The sequence below is a fragment of the Xenopus laevis genome, chromosome 6L (assembly GCF_017654675.1).
Source record: "Xenopus laevis strain J_2021 chromosome 6L, Xenopus_laevis_v10.1, whole genome shotgun sequence".
Classification (NCBI taxonomy): domain Eukaryota; kingdom Metazoa; phylum Chordata; class Amphibia; order Anura; family Pipidae; genus Xenopus; species Xenopus laevis.
The window spans coordinates 164,129,189-164,151,976 of record NC_054381.1 but is presented as its reverse complement, the minus strand read 5'-3'; the positions used below and the strand labels follow the sequence as shown (position 1 = coordinate 164,151,976).

Genomic DNA, 22,788 nt, shown 5'->3' with positions numbered 1-22,788 from the left:
AAACGTTGAAAAATCAAACCTTGAAAACGTTGAAAAAATCAAACTTTGAAAACTTTGAAAAAATTTAAACTTTGAAAACTTTGAAAAATCAAATTTTGAAAACGTTGAAAACTTTGAAAAATTAAACTTTGAAAACTTTGAAAACTCAAACTTTGAAAACTCGAACTTTGAAAACTCAAACTTTGAAAACTCAAACTTTGAAAACTCAAACTTTGAAAACTTTAAAAAATCAAACCTTGAAAAAATGAAGCTTTGAAAACTTCTCAGGCGGTCTCCCATCCAGGTACTAACCAGGCCTGCCCCTGTATCACTTCACAGATCAGACGAGAGCAGGCACTTTCAGGGTAGTGTGGCTATAGGCGATGAACAGCAGCACCTTTTGGCTCCATGACTTGTCGGCGATGCTGTGGCAAAATAAAGTTGAAAACTTTGAAAAGCCTACGACACCTGGTATTCCCAGGCGGTCTCCCATCCAGGTACTAACCAGGCCCGACCCTGTATCGCTTCTGAGATCAGACGAGATCAGGCACTTTCAGGGTGGTGTGGCCGTAGGCGATGAACAGCGGCACTTTTCGGCTTCTTGACTTGTCAGCGGCACTGTGGAAAAATGAAAATGAAAACTTTGAAAAATGAAACTGAAAACTGAAAAATTAAACTTTGAAAACGTTGAAAAATCAAACCTTGAAAACGTTGAAAACGTTGAAAAAATGAAACTTTGAAAACGTTGAAAAATCAAACCTTGAAAACGTTGAAAAAATCAAACTTTGAAAACTTTGAAAAAATTTAAACTTTGAAAACTTTGAAAAATCAAATTTTGAAAACGTTGAAAACTTTGAAAAATTAAACTTTGAAAACTTTGAAAACTCAAACTTTGAAAACTCGAACTTTGAAAACTCAAACTTTGAAAACTCAAACTTTGAAAACTCAAACTTTGAAAACTTTAAAAAATCAAACCTTGAAAAAATGAAGCTTTGAAAACTTCTCAGGCGGTCTCCCATCCAGGTACTAACCAGGCCTGCCCCTGTATCACTTCACAGATCAGACGAGAGCAGGCACTTTCAGGGTAGTGTGGCTATAGGCGATGAACAGCAGCACCTTTTGGCTCCATGACTTGTCGGCGATGCTGTGGCAAAATAAAGTTGAAAACTTTGAAAAGCCTACGACACCTGGTATTCCCAGGCGGTCTCCCATCCAGGTACTAACCAGGCCCGACCCTGTATCGCTTCTGAGATCAGACGAGATCAGGCACTTTCAGGGTGGTGTGGCCGTAGGCGATGAACAGCGGCACTTTTCGGCTTCTTGACTTGTCAGCGGCACTGTGGAAAAATGAAAATGAAAACTTTGAAAAATGAAACTGAAAACTGAAAAATTAAACTTTGAAAACGTTGAAAAATCAAACCTTGAAAACGTTGAAAACGTTGAAAAAATGAAACTTTGAAAACGTTGAAAAATCAAACCTTGAAAACGTTGAAAAAATCAAACTTTGAAAACTTTGAAAAAATTTAAACTTTGAAAACTTTGAAAAATCAAATTTTGAAAACGTTGAAAACTTTGAAAAATTAAACTTTGAAAACTTTGAAAACTCAAACTTTGAAAACTCGAACTTTGAAAACTCAAACTTTGAAAACTCAAACTTTGAAAACTCAAACTTTGAAAACTCAAACTTTGAAAACTTTAAAAAATCAAACCTTGAAAAAATGAAGCTTTGAAAACTTCTCAGGCGGTCTCCCATCCAGGTACTAACCAGGCCTGCCCCTGTATCACTTCACAGATCAGACGAGAGCAGGCACTTTCAGGGTAGTGTGGCTATAGGCGATGAACAGCAGCACCTTTTGGCTCCATGACTTGTCGGCGATGCTGTGGCAAAATAAAGTTGAAAACTTTGAAAAGCCTACGACACCTGGTATTCCCAGGCGGTCTCCCATCCAGGTACTAACCAGGCCCGACCCTGTATCGCTTCTGAGATCAGACGAGATCAGGCACTTTCAGGGTGGTGTGGCCGTAGGCGATGAACAGCGGCACTTTTCGGCTTCTTGACTTGTCAGCGGCACTGTGGAAAAATGAAAATGAAAACTTTGAAAAATGAAACTGAAAACTGAAAAATTAAACTTTGAAAACGTTGAAAAATCAAACCTTGAAAACGTTGAAAACGTTGAAAAAATGAAACTTTGAAAACGTTGAAAAATCAAACCTTGAAAACGTTGAAAAAATCAAACTTTGAAAACTTTGAAAAATCAAACTTTGAAAACTTTGAAAACTTTGAAAAATTAAACTTTGAAAACTTTGAAAATCAAACTTTGAAAACTTGAAACTTTGAAAACTTTGAAAACTCAAACTTTGAAAACTCAAACTTTGAAAACTCAAACTTTGAAAACTCAAACTTTGAAAACTCAAACTTTGAAAACTCAAACTTTGAAAACTTTAAAAAATCAAACCTTGAAAAAATGAAGCTTTGAAAACTTCTCAGGCGGTCTCCCATCCAGGTACTAACCAGGCCTGCCCCTGTATCACTTCACAGATCAGACGAGAGCAGGCACTTTCAGGGTAGTGTGGCTATAGGCGATGAACAGCAGCACCTTTTGGCTCCATGACTTGTCGGCGATGCTGTGGCAAAATAAAGTTGAAAACTTTGAAAAGCCTACGACACCTGGTATTCCCAGGCGGTCTCCCATCCAGGTACTAACCAGGCCCGACCCTGTATCGCTTCTGAGATCAGACGAGATCAGGCACTTTCAGGGTGGTGTGGCCGTAGGCGATGAACAGCGGCACTTTTCGGCTTCTTGACTTGTCAGCGGCACTGTGGAAAAATGAAAATGAAAACTTTGAAAAATGAAACTGAAAACTGAAAAATTAAACTTTGAAAACGTTGAAAAATCAAACCTTGAAAACGTTGAAAACGTTGAAAAAATGAAACTTTGAAAACGTTGAAAAATCAAACCTTGAAAACGTTGAAAAAATCAAACTTTGAAAACTTTGAAAAAATTTAAACTTTGAAAACTTTGAAAAATCAAATTTTGAAAACGTTGAAAACTTTGAAAAATTAAACTTTGAAAACTTTGAAAACTCAAACTTTGAAAACTCGAACTTTGAAAACTCAAACTTTGAAAACTCAAACTTTGAAAACTCAAACTTTGAAAACTCAAACTTGAAACTCAACAGGCCTGCCCCTGTATCACTTCACAGATCAGACGAGAAGCAGGCACTTTCAGGGTAGTGTGGCTATAGGCGATGAACAGCAGCACCTTTTGGCTCCATGACTTGTCGGCGATGCTGTGGCAAAATAAAGTTGAAAAACTTTGAAAAGCCTACGACACCTGGTATTCCCAGGCGGTCTCCCATCCAGGTACTAACCAGGCCCGACCCTGTATCGCTTCTGAGATCAGACGAGATCAGGCACTTTCAGGGTGGTGTGGCCGTAGGCGATGAACAGCGGCACTTTTCGGCTTCTTGACTTGTCAGCGGCACTGTGGAAAAAATGAAAACTTGAATGAAACTGAAAAACTGAAAGATTACTACTAATTATATCCGCAGTAGCTAAGAAAACGATCCTTCAGGTCTGGATATTGAATACACCGCCCACTGTCAAGATATTTCTGGAGAAATTAGTCAGAGTTTTTTATATGGACTGGGTAGAATCGTCCTTAAATAAAAACACAATAGTTCAACGATTTTTCGAAACGTGGGAGACGTTTATTGACATCATTCCACAGGCAATAAAGGTTAGGCTACAAGAATGCTTCCAACACACAGAATGGTTTTCCTTGAGAACTATAAGTGGGGATCCTCCTATTAGCTTGTGACGAACACCCACAACGTGGGTAACTGGCACCTCCGGCACTGCGACACCTAGCACTTCTGAGACATAGCGACAAACATAGAGATCCGGTACTGGTCATCACTTCCACACTGGTTGTTAAAATGGTTTATATGTTATATATGTTGAACAGTCCATGAATACTTGCGGTGACCATTCGCATGGCTTCATGTCATGTACCACTGCCTACATCAAACTTTGAAAACTTTGAAAAATCAAACTTTGAAAACTTGAAAACTCAAACTTTGAAAACTCAAACTTTGAAAACTCAAACTTTGAAAACTCAAACTTTGAAAACTCAAACTTTGAAAACTCAAACTTTGAAAACTCAAACTTTGAAAACTTTAAAAAATCAAACCTTGAAAAAATGAAGCTTTGAAAACTTCTCAGGCGGTCTCCCATCCAGGTACTAACCAGGCCTGCCCCTGTATCACTTCACAGATCAGACGAGAGCAGGCACTTTCAGGGTAGTGTGGCTATAGGCGATGAACAGCAGCACCTTTTGGCTCCATGACTTGTCGGCGATGCTGTGGCAAAATAAAGTTGAAAACTTTGAAAAGCCTACGACACCTGGTATTCCCAGGCGGTCTCCCATCCAGGTACTAACCAGGCCCGACCCTGTATCGCTTCTGAGATCAGACGAGATCAGGCACTTTCAGGGTGGTGTGGCCGTAGGCGATGAACAGCGGCACTTTTCGGCTTCTTGACTTGTCAGCGGCACTGTGGAAAAATGAAAATGAAAACTTTGAAAAATGAAACTGAAAACTGAAAAATTAAACTTTGAAAACGTTGAAAAATCAAACCTTGAAAACGTTGAAAACGTTGAAAAAATGAAACTTTGAAAACGTTGAAAAATCAAACCTTGAAAACGTTGAAAAAATCAAACTTTGAAAACTTTGAAAAAATTTAAACTTTGAAAACTTTGAAAAATCAAATTTTGAAAACGTTGAAAACTTTGAAAAATTAAACTTTGAAAACTTTGAAAACTCAAACTTTGAAAACTCGAACTTTGAAAACTCAAACTTTGAAAACTCAAACTTTGAAAACTCAAACTTTGAAAACTCAAACTTTGAAAACTTTAAAAAATCAAACCTTGAAAAAATGAAGCTTTGAAAACTTCTCAGGCGGTCTCCCATCCAGGTACTAACCAGGCCTGCCCCTGTATCACTTCACAGATCAGACGAGAGCAGGCACTTTCAGGGTAGTGTGGCTATAGGCGATGAACAGCAGCACCTTTTGGCTCCATGACTTGTCGGCGATGCTGTGGCAAAATAAAGTTGAAAACTTTGAAAAGCCTACGACACCTGGTATTCCCAGGCGGTCTCCCATCCAGGTACTAACCAGGCCCGACCCTGTATCGCTTCTGAGATCAGACGAGATCAGGCACTTTCAGGGTGGTGTGGCCGTAGGCGATGAACAGCGGCACTTTTCGGCTTCTTGACTTGTCAGCGGCACTGTGGAAAAATGAAAATGAAAACTTTGAAAAATGAAACTGAAAACTGAAAAATTAAACTTTGAAAACGTTGAAAAATCAAACCTTGAAAACGTTGAAAACGTTGAAAAAATGAAACTTTGAAAACGTTGAAAAATCAAACCTTGAAAACGTTGAAAAAATCAAACTTTGAAAACTTTGAAAAAATTTAAACTTTGAAAACTTTGAAAAATCAAATTTTGAAAACGTTGAAAACTTTGAAAAATTAAACTTTGAAAACTTTGAAAACTCAAACTTTGAAAACTCAAACTTTGAAAACTCAAACTTTGAAAACTCAAACTTTGAAAACTCAAACTTTGAAAACTTTAAAAAATCAAACCTTGAAAAAATGAAGCTTTGAAAACTTCTCAGGCGGTCTCCCATCCAGGTACTAACCAGGCCTGCCCCTGTATCACTTCACAGATCAGACGAGAGCAGGCACTTTCAGGGTAGTGTGGCTATAGGCGATGAACAGCAGCACCTTTTGGCTCCATGACTTGTCGGCGATGCTGTGGCAAAATAAAGTTGAAAACTTTGAAAAGCCTACGACACCTGGTATTCCCAGGCGGTCTCCCATCCAGGTACTAACCAGGCCCGACCCTGTATCGCTTCTGAGATCAGACGAGATCAGGCACTTTCAGGGTGGTGTGGCCGTAGGCGATGAACAGCGGCACTTTTCGGCTTCTTGACTTGTCAGCGGCACTGTGGAAAAATGAAAATGAAAACTTTGAAAAATGAAACTGAAAACTGAAAAATTAAACTTTGAAAACGTTGAAAAATCAAACCTTGAAAACGTTGAAAACGTTGAAAAAATGAAACTTTGAAAACGTTGAAAAATCAAACCTTGAAAACGTTGAAAAAATCAAACTTTGAAAACTTTGAAAAAATTTAAACTTTGAAAACTTTGAAAAATCAAATTTTGAAAACGTTGAAAACTTTGAAAAATTAAACTTTGAAAACTTTGAAAACTCAAACTTTGAAAACTCGAACTTTGAAAACTCAAACTTTGAAAACTCAAACTTTGAAAACTCAAACTTTGAAAACTTTAAAAAATCAAACCTTGAAAAAATGAAGCTTTGAAAACTTCTCAGGCGGTCTCCCATCCAGGTACTAACCAGGCCTGCCCCTGTATCACTTCACAGATCAGACGAGAGCAGGCACTTTCAGGGTAGTGTGGCTATAGGCGATGAACAGCAGCACCTTTTGGCTCCATGACTTGTCGGCGATGCTGTGGCAAAATAAAGTTGAAAACTTTGAAAAGCCTACGACACCTGGTATTCCCAGGCGGTCTCCCATCCAGGTACTAACCAGGCCCGACCCTGTATCGCTTCTGAGATCAGACGAGATCAGGCACTTTCAGGGTGGTGTGGCCGTAGGCGATGAACAGCGGCACTTTTCGGCTTCTTGACTTGTCAGCGGCACTGTGGAAAAATGAAAATGAAAACTTTGAAAAATGAAACTGAAAACTGAAAAATTAAACTTTGAAAACGTTGAAAAATCAAACCTTGAAAACGTTGAAAACGTTGAAAAAATGAAACTTTGAAAACGTTGAAAAATCAAACCTTGAAAACGTTGAAAAAATCAAACTTTGAAAACTTTGAAAAAATTTAAACTTTGAAAACTTTGAAAAATCAAATTTTGAAAACGTTGAAAACTTTGAAAAATTAAACTTTGAAAACTTTGAAAACTCAAACTTTGAAAACTCAAACTTTGAAAACTCAAACTTTGAAAACTCAAACTTTGAAAACTCAAACTTTGAAAACTTTAAAAAATCAAACCTTGAAAAAATGAAGCTTTGAAAACTTCTCAGGCGGTCTCCCATCCAGGTACTAACCAGGCCTGCCCCTGTATCACTTCACAGATCAGACGAGAGCAGGCACTTTCAGGGTAGTGTGGCTATAGGCGATGAACAGCAGCACCTTTTGGCTCCATGACTTGTCGGCGATGCTGTGGCAAAATAAAGTTGAAAACTTTGAAAAGCCTACGACACCTGGTATTCCCAGGCGGTCTCCCATCCAGGTACTAACCAGGCCCGACCCTGTATCGCTTCTGAGATCAGACGAGATCAGGCACTTTCAGGGTGGTGTGGCCGTAGGCGATGAACAGCGGCACTTTTCGGCTTCTTGACTTGTCAGCGGCACTGTGGAAAAATGAAAATGAAAACTTTGAAAAATGAAACTGAAAACTGAAAAATTAAACTTTGAAAACGTTGAAAAATCAAACCTTGAAAACGTTGAAAACGTTGAAAAAATGAAACTTTGAAAACGTTGAAAAATCAAACCTTGAAAACGTTGAAAAAATCAAACTTTGAAAACTTTGAAAAAATTTAAACTTTGAAAACTTTGAAAAATCAAATTTTGAAAACGTTGAAAACTTTGAAAAATTAAACTTTGAAAACTTTGAAAACTCAAACTTTGAAAACTCGAACTTTGAAAACTCAAACTTTGAAAACTCAAACTTTGAAAACTCAAACTTTGAAAACTCAAACTTTGAAAACTTTAAAAAATCAAACCTTGAAAAAATGAAGCTTTGAAAACTTCTCAGGCGGTCTCCCATCCAGGTACTAACCAGGCCTGCCCCTGTATCACTTCACAGATCAGACGAGAGCAGGCACTTTCAGGGTAGTGTGGCTATAGGCGATGAACAGCAGCACCTTTTGGCTCCATGACTTGTCGGCGATGCTGTGGCAAAATAAAGTTGAAAACTTTGAAAAGCCTACGACACCTGGTATTCCCAGGCGGTCTCCCATCCAGGTACTAACCAGGCCCGACCCTGTATCGCTTCTGAGATCAGACGAGATCAGGCACTTTCAGGGTGGTGTGGCCGTAGGCGATGAACAGCGGCACTTTTCGGCTTCTTGACTTGTCAGCGGCACTGTGGAAAAATGAAAATGAAAACTTTGAAAAATGAAACTGAAAACTGAAAAATTAAACTTTGAAAACGTTGAAAAATCAAACCTTGAAAACGTTGAAAACGTTGAAAAAATGAAACTTTGAAAACGTTGAAAAATCAAACCTTGAAAACGTTGAAAAAATCAAACTTTGAAAACTTTGAAAAAATTTAAACTTTGAAAACTTTGAAAAATCAAATTTTGAAAACGTTGAAAACTTTGAAAAATTAAACTTTGAAAACTTTGAAAACTCAAACTTTGAAAACTCAAACTTTGAAAACTCAAACTTTGAAAACTCAAACTTTGAAAACTCAAACTTTGAAAACTTTAAAAAATCAAACCTTGAAAAAATGAAGCTTTGAAAACTTCTCAGGCGGTCTCCCATCCAGGTACTAACCAGGCCTGCCCCTGTATCACTTCACAGATCAGACGAGAGCAGGCACTTTCAGGGTAGTGTGGCTATAGGCGATGAACAGCAGCACCTTTTGGCTCCATGACTTGTCGGCGATGCTGTGGCAAAATAAAGTTGAAAACTTTGAAAAGCCTACGACACCTGGTATTCCCAGGCGGTCTCCCATCCAGGTACTAACCAGGCCCGACCCTGTATCGCTTCTGAGATCAGACGAGATCAGGCACTTTCAGGGTGGTGTGGCCGTAGGCGATGAACAGCGGCACTTTTCGGCTTCTTGACTTGTCAGCGGCACTGTGGAAAAATGAAAATGAAAACTTTGAAAAATGAAACTGAAAACTGAAAAATTAAACTTTGAAAACGTTGAAAAATCAAACCTTGAAAACGTTGAAAACGTTGAAAAAATGAAACTTTGAAAACGTTGAAAAATCAAACCTTGAAAACGTTGAAAAAATCAAACTTTGAAAACTTTGAAAAAATTTAAACTTTGAAAACTTTGAAAAATCAAATTTTGAAAACGTTGAAAACTTTGAAAAATTAAACTTTGAAAACTTTGAAAACTCAAACTTTGAAAACTCGAACTTTGAAAACTCAAACTTTGAAAACTCAAACTTTGAAAACTCAAACTTTGAAAACTTTAAAAAATCAAACCTTGAAAAAATGAAGCTTTGAAAACTTCTCAGGCGGTCTCCCATCCAGGTACTAACCAGGCCTGCCCCTGTATCACTTCACAGATCAGACGAGAGCAGGCACTTTCAGGGTAGTGTGGCTATAGGCGATGAACAGCAGCACCTTTTGGCTCCATGACTTGTCGGCGATGCTGTGGCAAAATAAAGTTGAAAACTTTGAAAAGCCTACGACACCTGGTATTCCCAGGCGGTCTCCCATCCAGGTACTAACCAGGCCCGACCCTGTATCGCTTCTGAGATCAGACGAGATCAGGCACTTTCAGGGTGGTGTGGCCGTAGGCGATGAACAGCGGCACTTTTCGGCTTCTTGACTTGTCAGCGGCACTGTGGAAAAATGAAAATGAAAACTTTGAAAAATGAAACTGAAAACTGAAAAATTAAACTTTGAAAACGTTGAAAAATCAAACCTTGAAAACGTTGAAAACGTTGAAAAAATGAAACTTTGAAAACGTTGAAAAATCAAACCTTGAAAACGTTGAAAAAATCAAACTTTGAAAACTTTGAAAAAATTTAAACTTTGAAAACTTTGAAAAATCAAATTTTGAAAACGTTGAAAACTTTGAAAAATTAAACTTTGAAAACTTTGAAAACTCAAACTTTGAAAACTCAAACTTTGAAAACTCAAACTTTGAAAACTCAAACTTTGAAAACTCAAACTTTGAAAACTTTAATTGAAAAATGAAGCTTTGAAAACTTCTCAGGCGGTCTCCCATCCAGGTACTAACCAGGCCTGCCCCTGTATCACTTCACAGATCAGACGAGAGCAGGCACTTTCAGGGTAGTGTGGCTATAGGCGATGAACAGCAGCACCTTTTGGCTCCATGACTTGTCGGCGATGCTGTGGCAAAATAAAGTTGAAAACTTTGAAAAGCCTACGACACCTGGTATTCCCAGGCGGTCTCCCATCCAGGTACTAACCAGGCCCGACCCTGTATCGCTTCTGAGATCAGACGAGATCAGGCACTTTCAGGGTGGTGTGGCCGTAGGCGATGAACAGCGGCACTTTTCGGCTTCTTGACTTGTCAGCGGCACTGTGGAAAAATGAAAATGAAAACTTTGAAAAATGAAACTGAAAACTGAAAAATTAAACTTTGAAAACGTTGAAAAATCAAACCTTGAAAACGTTGAAAACGTTGAAAAAATGAAACTTTGAAAACGTTGAAAAATCAAACCTTGAAAACGTTGAAAAAATCAAACTTTGAAAACTTTGAAAAATTAAACTTTGAAAACTTTGAAAATTAAACTTTGAAAACTTTGAAAACTCAAACTTTGAAAACTCAAACTTTGAAAACTCAAACTTTGAAAACTCAAACTTTGAAAACTCAAACTTTGAAAACTTTAAAAAATCAAACCTTGAAAAATGAAGCTTTGAAAACTTCTCAGGCGGTCTCCCATCCAGGTACTAACCAGGCCTGCCCCTGTATCACTTCACAGATCAGACGAGAGCAGGCACTTTCAGGGTAGTGTGGCTATAGGCGATGAACAGCAGCACCTTTTGGCTCCATGACTTGTCGGCGATGCTGTGGCAAAATAAAGTTGAAAACTTTGAAAAGCCTACGACACCTGGTATTCCCAGGCGGTCTCCCATCCAGGTACTAACCAGGCCCGACCCTGTATCGCTTCTGAGATCAGACGAGATCAGGCACTTTCAGGGTGGTGTGGCCGTAGGCGATGAACAGCGGCACTTTTCGGCTTCTTGACTTGTCAGCGGCACTGTGGAAAAATGAAAATGAAACTTTGAAAAATGAAACTGAAAACTGAAAAATTAAACTTTGAAAACGTTGAAAAATCAAACCTTGAAAACGTTGAAAACGTTGAAAAAATGAAACTTTGAAAACGTTGAAAAATCAAACCTTGAAAACGTTGAAAAAAATCAAACTTTGAAAACTTTGAAAAATTAAACTTTGAAAACTTTGAAAACTCAAACTTTGAAAACTCAAACTTTGAAAACTCAAACTTTGAAAACTCAAACTTTGAAAACTCAAACTTTGAAAACTCAAACTTTGAAAACTTTAAAAAATCAAACCTTGAAAAAATGAAGCTTTGAAAACTTCTCAGGCGGTCTCCCATCCAGGTACTAACCAGGCCTGCCCCTGTATCACTTCACAGATCAGACGAGAGCAGGCACTTTCAGGGTAGTGTGGCTATAGGCGATGAACAGCAGCACCTTTTGGCTCCATGACTTGTCGGCGATGCTGTGGCAAAATAAAGTTGAAAACTTTGAAAAGCCTACGACACCTGGTATTCCCAGGCGGTCTCCCATCCAGGTACTAACCAGGCCCGACCCTGTATCGCTTCTGAGATCAGACGAGATCAGGCACTTTCAGGGTGGTGTGGCCGTAGGCGATGAACAGCGGCACTTTTCGGCTTCTTGACTTGTCAGCGGCACTGTGGAAAAATGAAAATGAAAACTTTGAAAAATGAAACTGAAAACTGAAAAATTAAACTTTGAAAACGTTGAAAAATCAAACCTTGAAAACGTTGAAAACGTTGAAAAAATGAAACTTTGAAAACGTTGAAAAATCAAACCTTGAAAACGTTGAAAAAATCAAACTTTGAAAACTTTGAAAAAATTTAAACTTTGAAAACTTTGAAAAATCAATTTTGAAACTTGAAACTTTGAAAACTTTGAAAACTCAAACTTTGAAAACTCAAACTTTGAAAACTCAAACTTTGAAAACTTTAAAAAATCAAACCTTGAAAAAATGAAGCTTTGAAAACTTCTCAGGCGGTCTCCCATCCAGGTACTAACCAGGCCTGACCCTGTATCACTTCACAGATCAGACGAGAGCAGGCACTTTCAGGGTAGTGTGGCTATAGGCGATGAACAGCAGCACCTTTTGGCTCCATGACTTGTCGGCGATGCTGTGGCAAAATAAAGTTGAAAACTTTGAAAAGCCTACGACACCTGGTATTCCCAGGCGGTCTCCCATCCAGGTACTAACCAGGCCCGACCCTGTATCGCTTCTGAGATCAGACGAGATCAGGCACTTTCAGGGTGGTGTGGCCGTAGGCGATGAACAGCGGCACTTTTCGGCTTCTTGACTTGTCAGCGGCACTGTGGAAAAATGAAAATGAAAACTTTGAAAAATGAAACTGAAAACTGAAAAATTGAAACTTTGAAAATCGTTGAAAAATCAAACCTTGAAAACGTTGAAAACGTTGAAAAAATGAAACTTTGAAAACGTTGAAAAATCAAACCTTGAAAACGTTGAAAAAATCAAACTTTGAAAACTTTGAAAAAATTTAAACTTTGAAAACTTTGAAAAATCAAATTTTGAAAACGTTGAAAACTTTGAAAAATTAAACTTTGAAACTTTGAAAACTCAAACTTTGAAAACTCGAACTTTGAAAACTCAAACTTTGAAAACTCAAACTTTGAAAACTCAAACTTTGAAAACTTTAAAAAATCAAACCTTGAAAAAATGAAGCTTTGAAAACTTCTCAGGCGGTCTCCCATCCAGGTACTAACCAGGCCTGCCCCTGTATCACTTCACAGATCAGACGAGAGCAGGCACTTTCAGGGTAGTGTGGCTATAGGCGATGAACAGCAGCACCTTTTGGCTCCATGACTTGTCGGCGATGCTGTGGCAAAATAAAGTTGAAAACTTTGAAAAGCCTACGACACCTGGTATTCCCAGGCGGTCTCCCATCCAGGTACTAACCAGGCCCGACCCTGTATCGCTTCTGAGATCAGACGAGATCAGGCACTTTCAGGGTGGTGTGGCCGTAGGCGATGAACAGCGGCACTTTTCGGCTTCTTGACTTGTCAGCGGCACTGTGGAAAAATGAAAATGAAAACTTTGAAAAATGAAACTGAAAACTGAAAAATTAAACTTTGAAAACGTTGAAAAATCAAACCTTGAAAACGTTGAAAACGTTGAAAAAATGAAACTTTGAAAACGTTGAAAAATCAAACCTTGAAAACGTTGAAAAAATCAAACTTTGAAAACTTTGAAAAAATTTAAACTTTGAAAACTTTGAAAAATCAAATTTTGAAAACGTTGAAAACTTTGAAAAATTAAACTTTGAAAACTTTGAAAACTCAAACTTTGAAAACTCAAACTTTGAAAACTCAAACTTTGAAAACTCAAACTTTGAAAACTTTAAAAAATCAAACCTTGAAAAAATGAAGCTTTGAAAACTTCTCAGGCGGTCTCCCATCCAGGTACTAACCAGGCCTGCCCCTGTATCACTTCACAGATCAGACGAGAGCAGGCACTTTCAGGGTAGTGTGGCTATAGGCAATGAACAGCAGCACCTTTTGGCTCCATGACTTGTCGGCGATGCTGTGGCAAAATAAAGTTGAAAACTTTGAAAAGCCTACGACACCTGGTATTCCCAGGCGGTCTCCCATCCAGGTACTAACCAGGCCCGACCCTGTATCTGAGATCAGACGAGATCAGGCACTTTCAGGGTGGTGTGGCCGTAGGCGATGAACAGCGGCACTTTTCGGCTTCTTGACTTGTCAGCGGCACTGTGGAAAAATGAAAATGAAAACTTTGAAAAATGAAACTGAAAACTGAAAAATTAAACTTTGAAAACGTTGAAAAATCAAACCTTGAAAACGTTGAAAACGTTGAAAAAATGAAACTTTGAAAACGTTGAAAAATCAAACCTTGAAAACGTTGAAAAAATCAAACTTTGAAAACTTTGAAAAAATTTAAACTTTGAAAACTTTGAAAAATCAAATTTTGAAAACGTTGAAAACTTTGAAAAATTAAACTTTGAAAACTTTGAAAACTCAAACTTTGAAAACTCAAACTTTGAAAACTCAAACTTTGAAAACTCAAACTTTGAAAACTTTAAAAAATCAAACCTTGAAAAAATGAAGCTTTGAAAACTTCTCAGGCGGTCTCCCATCCAGGTACTAACCAGGCCTGCCCCTGTATCACTTCACAGATCAGACGAGAGCAGGCACTTTCAGGGTAGTGTGGCTATAGGCGATGAACAGCAGCACCTTTTGGCTCCATGACTTGTCGGCGATGCTGTGGCAAAATAAAGTTGAAAACTTTGAAAAGCCTACGACACCTGGTATTCCCAGGCGGTCTCCCATCCAGGTACTAACCAGGCCCGACCCTGTATCGCTTCTGAGATCAGACGAGATCAGGCACTTTCAGGGTGGTGTGGCCGTAGGCGATGAACAGCGGCACTTTTCGGCTTCTTGACTTGTCAGCGGCACTGTGGAAAAATGAAAATGAAAACTTTGAAAAATGAAACTGAAAACTGAAAAATTAAACTTTGAAAACGTTGAAAAATCAAACCTTGAAAACGTTGAAAACGTTGAAAAAATGAAACTTTGAAAACGTTGAAAAATCAAACCTTGAAAACGTTGAAAAAATCAAACTTTGAAAACTTTGAAAAAATTTAAACTTTGAAAACTTTGAAAAATCAAATTTTGAAAACGTTGAAAACTTTGAATTTGAAAACTTGAAACTTTGAAAACTCAAACTTTGAAAACTCAAACTTTGAAAACTCAAACTTTGAAAACTCAAACTTTGAAAACTTTAAAAAATCAAACCTTGAAAAAATGAAGCTTTGAAAACTTCTCAGGCGGTCTCCCATCCAGGTACTAACCAGGCCTGCCCCTGTATCACTTCACAGATCAGACGAGAGCAGGCACTTTCAGGGTAGTGTGGCTATAGGCGATGAACAGCAGCACCTTTTGGCTCCATGACTTGTCGGCGATGCTGTGGCAAAATAAAGTTGAAAACTTTGAAAAGCCTACGACACCTGGTATTCCCAGGCGGTCTCCCATCCAGGTACTAACCAGGCCCGACCCTGTATCGCTTCTGAGATCAGACGAGATCAGGCACTTTCAGGGTGGTGTGGCCGTAGGCGATGAACAGCGGCACTTTTCGGCTTCTTGACTTGTCAGCGGCACTGTGGAAAAATGAAAATGAAAACTTTGAAAAATGAAACTGAAAACTGAAAAATTAAACTTTGAAAACGTTGAAAAATCAAACCTTGAAAACGTTGAAAAAATGAAACTTTGAAAACATAGATAAATCAAACCTTGAAAACGTTGAAAAAATCAATCTTTGAAAACTTTGAAAAATCAAACTTTGAAAACTTTGAAAAAACTTAAACTTTGAAAACTTTGAAAAATTAAACTTTGAAAACTTTGAAAACTCAAAGTTTGAAAACTCAAAGTTTGAAAACTTTAAAAAATCAAACCTTGAAAAAGTTGAAAATATATAGCTTTGAAAACTTCTCAGGCAGTCTCCCATCCAGGTACTAACCAGGCCTGACCCTGTATCACGTCACAGATCAGACGAGAGCAGGCACTTTCAGGGTAGTGTGGCTATAGGCGATGAATAGCAGCACCTTTTGGCTCCATGACTTGTCGGCGATGCTGTGGCAAAATAAAGTTGAAAACTTTGAAAAGCCTACGACACCTGGTATTCCCAGGCGGTCTCCCATCCAGGTACTAACCAGGTCCGACCCTGTATCGCTTCTGAGATCAGACGAGATCAGGCACTTTCAGGGTGGTGTGGCCGTAGGCGATGAACAGCGGCACTTTTCGGCTTCTTGACTTGTCAGCGGCACTGTGGAAAAATGAAGTTGACAGGCAGTCTTTAACATGGATTGGAAAGTCCTCTTGTGATTGGTCAACTTTGACCGATATGGAAATGAAGAAGACTTTGCCGTTTTTTCTCTCTCCCTATGGTATTACGGGATAGCAGCAATGTCAAATTGTCATAGAGGCTAGGCAAAGGGCTATGTTGTTGACAGGCAGTCTTTAACATGGATTGGAAAGTCATCTTGTGATTGGTCAACTTTGACCGATATGGAAATGAAGAAGACTTTGCCGTTTTTTCTCTCTCCCTATGGTATTTCGGGATAGCGGCAATGTCAAATTATCATAGAGTCTAGGCAAAGGGCTATGTTGTTGACAGGCAGTCTTTAACATGGATTGGAAAGTCCTCTTGTGATTGGTCAACTTTGACCGATATGGAAATGAAGAAGACTTTGCCATTTTTTCTCTCCCTATGGTAATACGGGATAGGGAAGTTGAGGCTTAGTAGGCACAGGTCAACACATGGTAATGTGTTGGAATGTAAGATTTTATCATGGGAGTGCTTAGGCAATGGCTAATTTGCCATAGAGCCTAGGCAAAGGGATATGGGACTGACAGCTCTTGTCATAGAAGGCTGTGGGTCTTCCTATTCTTTGTATGGCAAGGAGGAATCTATAGTAGGCAAAGGGCTATGTTGTTGACAGGCAGTCGTTAACATGGATTGGAAAGTCCTCTTGTGATTGGTCAACTTTGACCGATATGGAAATGAAGAAGACTTTGCCGTTTTTTCTCTCTCCCTATGGTATTACGGGATAGCGGCAATGTCAAATTGTCATAGAGTCTAGGCAAAGGGCTATGTTGTTGACAGGCAGTCTTTAACATGGATTGGAAAGTCCTCTTGTGATTGGTCAACTTTGACCGATATGGAAATGAAGAAGACTTTGCTGTTTTTTCTCTCTCCCTATGGTATTACGGGATAGCGGCAATGTCAAATTGTCATAGAGTCTAGGCAAAGGGCTATGTTGTTGACAGGCAGTCTTTAACATGGATTGGAAAGTCCTCTTGTGATTGGTCAACTTTGACCGAGATGGAAATGAAGAAGTCTTTGCCGATTTTTTCTCTCTCCCTATGGTATTACGGGATAGCGGCAATGTCAAATTGTCATAGAGTCTAGGCAAAGGGCTATGTTGTTGACAGGCAGTCTTTAACATGGATTGGAAAGTCCTCTTGTGATTGGTCAACTTTGACCGATATGGAAATGAAGAAGACTTTGCCGTTTTTTCTCTCTCCCTATGGTATTACGGGATAGCGGCAATGTCAAATTGTCATAGAGTCTAGGCAAAGGGCTATGTTGTTGACAGGCAGTCTTTAACATGGATTGGAAAGTCCTCTTGTGATTGGTTAACTTTGACCGAGATGGAAATGAAAAAGACTTTGCCGTTTTTTCTCTCTCCCTATGGTATTACGGGATAGCGGCAATGTCAAATTGTCATAGAGTCTAGGCAAAGGGCTATGTTGTTGACAGGCAGTCTTTAACATGGATTGGAAAGTCCTCTTGTGATTGGGCAACTTTGACCGATATGGAAATGAAGAAGACTTTGCCGTTTTTTCTCTCTCCCTATGGTATTACGGGATAGCGGCAATGTCAAATTGTCTTAGAGTCTAGGCAAAGGGCTATGTTGTTGACAGGCAGTCTTTAACATGGATTGGAAAGTCCTCTTGTGAGTGGTCAACTTTGACCGATATGGAAATGAAGAAGACTTTGCCGTTTTTTCTCTCTCCCTATGGTATAACGGGATAGGGAAGTTGAGGCTTAGTAGGCACAGGTCAACACATGCTAATGTGTTGGAATGTAAGATTTTATCATGGGAGTGCTTAGGCAATGGCTAATTTGCCATAGAGCCTAGGCAAAGGGATATGGGACTGACAGCTCTTGTCATAGAAGGCTGTGGGTCTTCCTATTCTTTGTATGGCAAGGAGGAATCGATAGTAGGCAAAGGGCTATGTTGTTGACAGGCAGTCTTTAACATGGATTGGAAAGTCCTCTTGTGATTGGTCAACTTTGACCGATATGAAAATGAAGAAGACTTTGCCGTTTTTTCTCTCTCCCTATGGTATTACGGGATAGCGGCAATGTCAAATTGTCATAGAGTCTCGGCAAAGGGCTATGTTGTTGACAGGCAGTCTTTAACATGGATTGGAAAGTCCTCTTGTGATTGGTCAACTTTGACCGAGATGGAAATGAAGAAGACTTTGCCGTTTTTTCTCTCTCTCTATGGTATTACGGGATAGCGGCAATGTCAAATTGTCATAGAGTCTAGGCAAAGGGCTATGTTGTTGACAGGCAGTCTTTAACATGGATTGGAAAGTCCTCTTGTGATTGGGCAACTTTGACCGATATGGAAATGAAGAAGACTTTGCCGTTTTTTCTCTCTCCCTATGGTATTACGGGATAGCGGCAATGTCAAATTGTCATAGAGTCTAGGCAAAGGGCTATGTTGTTGACAGGCAGTCTTTAACATGGATTGGAAAGTCCTCTTGTGATTGGTCAACTTTGACCGATATGGAAATGAAGAAGACTTTGCCGTTTTTTCTCTCCCTATGGTAATACGGGATAGGGAAGTTGAGGCTTAGTAGGCACAGGTCAAGACATGGCAATATGTTGGAATGTAAGATTTTATCATGGGGGTGCTTAGGCAATGGCTAATTTGCCATAGAGCCTAGGCAAAGGGATATGGGACTGACAGCTCTTGTCATAGAAGGCTGTGGGTCTTCCTATTCTTTGTATGGCAAGGAGGAATCTATAGTAGGCAAAGGGCTATGTTGTTGACAGGCAGTCGTTAACATGGATTGGAAAGTCCTCTTGTGATTGGTCAACTTTGACCGATATGGAAATGAAGAAGACTTTGCCGTTTTTTCTCTCTCCCTATGGTATTACGGGATAGCGGCAATGTCAAATTGTCATAGAGTCTAGGCAAAGGGCTATGTTGTTGACAGGCAGTCTTTAACATGGATTGGAAAGTCCTCTTGTGATTGCTCAACTTTGACCGATATGGAAAAGAAGAAGACTTTGCTGTTTTTTCTCTCTCCCTATGGTATTACGGGATAGGGAAGTTGAGGCTTAGTAGGCACAGGCCAACACATGGTAATGTGTTGGAATGTAAGATTTTATCATGGGAGTGCTTAGGCAATGGCTAATTTGCCATAGAGCCTAGGCAAAGGGATATGGGACTGACAGCTCTTGTCATAGAAGGCTGTGGGTCTTCCTATTCTTTGTATGGCAAGGAGGAATCTATAGTAGGCAAAGGGCTATGTTGTTGACAGGCAGTCTTTAACATGGATTGGAAATTCCTCTTGTGATTGGTCAACTTTGACCGATATGGAAATGAAGAAGACTTTGCCGTTTTTTCTCTCTCCCTATGGTATTACGGGATATCGGCAATGTCAAATTGTCATAGAGTCTAGGCAAAGGGCTATGTTGTTGACAGGCAGTCTTTAACATGGATTGGAAAGTCCTCTTGTGATTGGTCAACTTTGACCGATATGGAAATGAAGAAGACTTTGCCGTTTTTTCTCTCTCCCTATGGTATTACGGGATAGCGGCAATGTCAAATTGTCATAGAGTCTAGGCAAATTGCTATGTTGGTGACAGGCAGTCTTTAACATGGATTGGAAAGTCCTCTTGTGATTGGTCAACTTTGACCGAGATGGAAATGAAGAAGACTTTGCTGTTTTTTTCTCTCTCCCTATGGTATTACGGGATAGCGGCAATGTCAAATTGTCATAGAGTCTAAGCAAAGGGCTATGTTGTTGACAGGCAGTCTTTAACATGGATTGGAAAGTCCTCTTGTGATTGGTCAACTTTGACCGATATGGAAATGAAGAAGATTTTGCCGTTTTTCTCTCTCCCTATGGTATTACGGGATAGCGGCAATGTCAAATTGTCATAGAGTCTAGGCAAAGGGCTATGTTGTTGACAGGCAGTCTTTAACATGGATTGGAAAGTTCTCTTGTGATTGGTCAACTTTGACCGTAATGGAAATGAAGAAGAATTTGCCGTTTTTTCTCTCCCTATGGTAATACGGGATAGGGAAATTGAGGCTTAGTAGGCACAGGTCAACACATGGCAATGTGTTGGAATGTAAGATTTTATCATGGGAGTGCTTAGGCAATGGCTAATTTGCCATAGAGCCTAGGCAAAGGGATATGGGACTGACAGCTCTTCTCATAGAAGGCTGTGGGTCTTCCTATTCTTTGTATGGCAAGGAGGAAATTATAGTAGGCAGAGGGCTATGTTGTTGACAGGCAGTCGTTAACATGGATTGGAAAGTCCTCTTGTGATTGGTCAACTTTGACCGATATGGAAATGAAGAAGACTTTGCCGTTTTTTCTCTCTCCCTATGGTATTACGGGATAGCGGCAATGTCAAATTGTCATAGAGTCTAGGCAAAGGGCTATGTTGTTGACAGGCAGTCTTTAACATGGATTGGAAAGTCCTCTTGTGATTGGTCAACTTTGACCGATATGGAAATGAAGAAGACTTTGCCGTTTTTTCTCTCTCCCTATGGTATTACGGGATAGCGGCAATGTCAAATTGTCATAGAGTCTAGGCAAAGGGCTATGTTGTTGACAGGCAGTCTTTAACATGGATTGGAAAGTCCTCTTGTGATTGGTCAACTTTGACCGATATGGAAATGAAGAAGACTTTGCCGTTTTTTCTCTCTCCCTATGGTATTACGGGATAGCGGCAATGTCAAATTATCATAGAGTCTAGGCAAAGGGCTATGTTGTTGACAGGCAGTCTTTAACATGGATTGGAAAGTCCTCTTGTGATAGGTCAACTTTGACCGATATGGAAATAAAGAAGACTTTGCCGTTTTTTCTCTCTCCCTATGGTATTACGGGATAGGGAAGTTGAGGCTTAGTAGGCACAGGTCAAGACATGGCAATGTATTGGAATGTAAGATTTTATCCTGGGAGTGCTTAGGCAATGGCTAATTTGCCATAGAGCCTAGGCAAAGGGATATGGGACTGACAGCTCTTGTCATAGAAGGCTGTGGGTCTTTCTATTCTTTGTATGGCAAGGAGGAATCGATAGTAGGCAAAGGGCTATGTTGTTGACAGGCAGTCTTTAACATGGATTGGAAAGTTCTCTTGTGATTGGTCAACTTTGACCGATATGGAAATGAAGAAGATTTTGCCGTTTTTTCTCTCTCCCTATGGTATTACGGGATAGCGGCAATGTCAAATTGTCATAGAGTCTAGGCAAAGGGCTATGTTGTTGACAGGCAGTCTTTAACATGGATTGGAAAGTCCTCTTGTGATTGGTCAACTTTGACTGATATGGAAATGAAGAAGACTTTGCCGTTTTGTCTCTCCCTATGGTAATACGGGATAGGGAAGTTGAGGCTTAGTAGGCACAGGTCAACACATGGCAATGTGTGGGAATGTTAGATTATATCATGGTTTGATGTTCCAAACATTGTCGTTTCTCGGCTTTTTGGTTAAGTGTGAATGGTAGCAATACTTGACACCTTGGCTGATTAAAATTCTGAGACCCCTCTGCCTTAGCGGGATCGCCCACCATATGGTGGACTTCACCTGCATGCTGCAATTGGGGAGGGGGCATTCCTTGGAGAAATGAGAGACGACGCCCTGCTGTTATCCTGATTGATGGGATAGTAATTTCTTGCTTCTTGGCCATTTTGGTTCTCGGAGACCCCCCTCCTCTGCCTTTGCAGGATCGCCCACTTTTAGTGGACTTCACCTGCATGCTGCAATTGGGGAGGGGGCATTCCTCTGATTAACAAGTCGCAATCCCTTTTTTCACTGACGAGTGCTGGTCTGCCCTTCGATCATCATGGATCCTGATTCCGATGTAGTTCCTGCCTATGCTCGGCTAAAGAACACCGTTCGGATCCAGTACAAAGACGGAGGAGCAGATGGTCGTGGACTCAGATACGTGGTGGAGGATATTCTTTTCAATCTTTTCTCCATCCAAAAGACTGAGGTATTGTCAATACAAGACTATCCTAAAAGAGGAATTTTTGATATTACTTTCACTGAAGAAGGAATATACAAAGACTTTGTTCGCAAAGCCGAAACCTCAAAAGGAAGTCCTGTCCTAAAGGGTGTACATGTAATACCACATTTTCCAGACGAAAGCGTTATTTTAGTGGTTAAAATGTATTCCCCTTTTGTCCCAGAACATGTAATTCGAACCTTTTTAGGGAATTTTTTCAAAGACATTAAAAACCTGGGTAAAATTAGCAATCAATTTGGTTTCTGGACTTGTTAATGGCGGTACCAAGTTACTTTTGTTAAAGACCCAAATGGATACGAAGGGAAGAAACACCCCCCTAGCAGAATTAGGTTGGGAACTGTAAATGGAGATTTGTTTTACACAGGAATGCCACTTTTCTGCCGAAAGTGTAAACAGCATGGACACCTGCAGGAGGACTGTGAAGCTCTCTGCACAAGGTGTGGCAGCCAGGAACATCCGGACAAGGAGTGTCCTAAAGGTAAAAGTAAGGACTGTAGACTGTGTTTAAAGACTGGTCATCTTTTCTGGGACTGCCCTCTAAGAGCACCCAAACCTGTCTCTGCTTTGCCTGTTCCTGTTTCTGTTCCTGTGTCTACTCCAGTGGTGGTGTCCTCAGCTCCTGTGGCCCAACCTCCTCCTTCGGAAGAGCAGTCAACGGCAGACAAGGATACAGAGTTATCTGATCCAATTGAGGAAGAGTTCCAACCTGTTTTGACCTCCAAAAAGAAGAAGCGTAAACAGAAACGAATGGCAGCCAGCGGACAGCAGACGAGAGTACCCCCCCTTGTTGTAGGGGTTGCTGGGAAGTCGGATGATGCTGAACCAGCTGCCATTCAATTACCAGAGATAAACCCAGAGGTTAAAACTAAAAGACGGCGTACTGCAAAAGACAAGCAGGATGAGCCCTGCCAAAGTACAGAAGGTGAGCAGTCAGTTACAGTCCCTTCTTCTT

General features: G+C 39.9%; 21 non-coding genes and 1 pseudogene across 21 annotated transcripts; all 22 read right to left on the bottom strand.

The window, feature by feature from the left end:
• Window positions 1-435: 435 nt before the first annotated feature.
• Window positions 436-554, bottom strand: LOC121394958. The gene has a single exon (XR_005962129.1). It is a non-coding gene; the product is annotated as a 5S ribosomal RNA (ribosomal RNA).
• Window positions 555-1,154: 600 nt separating this feature from the next.
• On the bottom strand, window positions 1,155-1,273 carry LOC121394957. The gene has a single exon (XR_005962128.1). It is a non-coding gene; the product is annotated as a 5S ribosomal RNA (ribosomal RNA).
• A 615-nt stretch (window positions 1,274-1,888) lies between these two features.
• On the bottom strand, window positions 1,889-2,007 carry LOC121394956. Its single transcript, XR_005962127.1, has one exon. It is a non-coding gene; the product is annotated as a 5S ribosomal RNA (ribosomal RNA).
• A 628-nt stretch (window positions 2,008-2,635) lies between these two features.
• Window positions 2,636-2,754, bottom strand: LOC121394955. Its single transcript, XR_005962126.1, has one exon. It is a non-coding gene; the product is annotated as a 5S ribosomal RNA (ribosomal RNA).
• A 548-nt stretch (window positions 2,755-3,302) lies between these two features.
• Window positions 3,303-3,421, bottom strand: LOC121394954. The gene has a single exon (XR_005962125.1). It is a non-coding gene; the product is annotated as a 5S ribosomal RNA (ribosomal RNA).
• Window positions 3,422-4,372: 951 nt separating this feature from the next.
• LOC121394953 lies at window positions 4,373-4,491 on the bottom strand. The gene has a single exon (XR_005962124.1). It is a non-coding gene; the product is annotated as a 5S ribosomal RNA (ribosomal RNA).
• Window positions 4,492-5,106: 615 nt separating this feature from the next.
• On the bottom strand, window positions 5,107-5,225 carry LOC121394952. The gene has a single exon (XR_005962123.1). It is a non-coding gene; the product is annotated as a 5S ribosomal RNA (ribosomal RNA).
• Window positions 5,226-5,825: 600 nt separating this feature from the next.
• On the bottom strand, window positions 5,826-5,944 carry LOC121394951. The gene has a single exon (XR_005962122.1). It is a non-coding gene; the product is annotated as a 5S ribosomal RNA (ribosomal RNA).
• A 600-nt stretch (window positions 5,945-6,544) lies between these two features.
• LOC121394949 lies at window positions 6,545-6,663 on the bottom strand. Its single transcript, XR_005962120.1, has one exon. It is a non-coding gene; the product is annotated as a 5S ribosomal RNA (ribosomal RNA).
• A 600-nt stretch (window positions 6,664-7,263) lies between these two features.
• On the bottom strand, window positions 7,264-7,382 carry LOC121394948. The gene has a single exon (XR_005962119.1). It is a non-coding gene; the product is annotated as a 5S ribosomal RNA (ribosomal RNA).
• Window positions 7,383-7,997: 615 nt separating this feature from the next.
• Window positions 7,998-8,116, bottom strand: LOC121394947. Its single transcript, XR_005962118.1, has one exon. It is a non-coding gene; the product is annotated as a 5S ribosomal RNA (ribosomal RNA).
• A 600-nt stretch (window positions 8,117-8,716) lies between these two features.
• LOC121394946 lies at window positions 8,717-8,835 on the bottom strand. Its single transcript, XR_005962117.1, has one exon. It is a non-coding gene; the product is annotated as a 5S ribosomal RNA (ribosomal RNA).
• A 600-nt stretch (window positions 8,836-9,435) lies between these two features.
• LOC121394945 lies at window positions 9,436-9,554 on the bottom strand. The gene has a single exon (XR_005962116.1). It is a non-coding gene; the product is annotated as a 5S ribosomal RNA (ribosomal RNA).
• A 588-nt stretch (window positions 9,555-10,142) lies between these two features.
• On the bottom strand, window positions 10,143-10,261 carry LOC121394944. Its single transcript, XR_005962115.1, has one exon. It is a non-coding gene; the product is annotated as a 5S ribosomal RNA (ribosomal RNA).
• Window positions 10,262-10,824: 563 nt separating this feature from the next.
• Window positions 10,825-10,943, bottom strand: LOC121394943. Its single transcript, XR_005962114.1, has one exon. It is a non-coding gene; the product is annotated as a 5S ribosomal RNA (ribosomal RNA).
• A 556-nt stretch (window positions 10,944-11,499) lies between these two features.
• Window positions 11,500-11,618, bottom strand: LOC121394942. Its single transcript, XR_005962113.1, has one exon. It is a non-coding gene; the product is annotated as a 5S ribosomal RNA (ribosomal RNA).
• Window positions 11,619-12,169: 551 nt separating this feature from the next.
• LOC121394941 lies at window positions 12,170-12,288 on the bottom strand. The gene has a single exon (XR_005962112.1). It is a non-coding gene; the product is annotated as a 5S ribosomal RNA (ribosomal RNA).
• Window positions 12,289-12,889: 601 nt separating this feature from the next.
• On the bottom strand, window positions 12,890-13,008 carry LOC121394940. The gene has a single exon (XR_005962111.1). It is a non-coding gene; the product is annotated as a 5S ribosomal RNA (ribosomal RNA).
• A 585-nt stretch (window positions 13,009-13,593) lies between these two features.
• LOC121394968 lies at window positions 13,594-13,707 on the bottom strand (annotated as a pseudogene).
• A 585-nt stretch (window positions 13,708-14,292) lies between these two features.
• On the bottom strand, window positions 14,293-14,411 carry LOC121394938. Its single transcript, XR_005962109.1, has one exon. It is a non-coding gene; the product is annotated as a 5S ribosomal RNA (ribosomal RNA).
• A 583-nt stretch (window positions 14,412-14,994) lies between these two features.
• On the bottom strand, window positions 14,995-15,113 carry LOC121394937. The gene has a single exon (XR_005962108.1). It is a non-coding gene; the product is annotated as a 5S ribosomal RNA (ribosomal RNA).
• Window positions 15,114-15,659: 546 nt separating this feature from the next.
• Window positions 15,660-15,778, bottom strand: LOC121394965. Its single transcript, XR_005962136.1, has one exon. It is a non-coding gene; the product is annotated as a 5S ribosomal RNA (ribosomal RNA).
• Window positions 15,779-22,788: the final 7,010 nt, after the last annotated feature.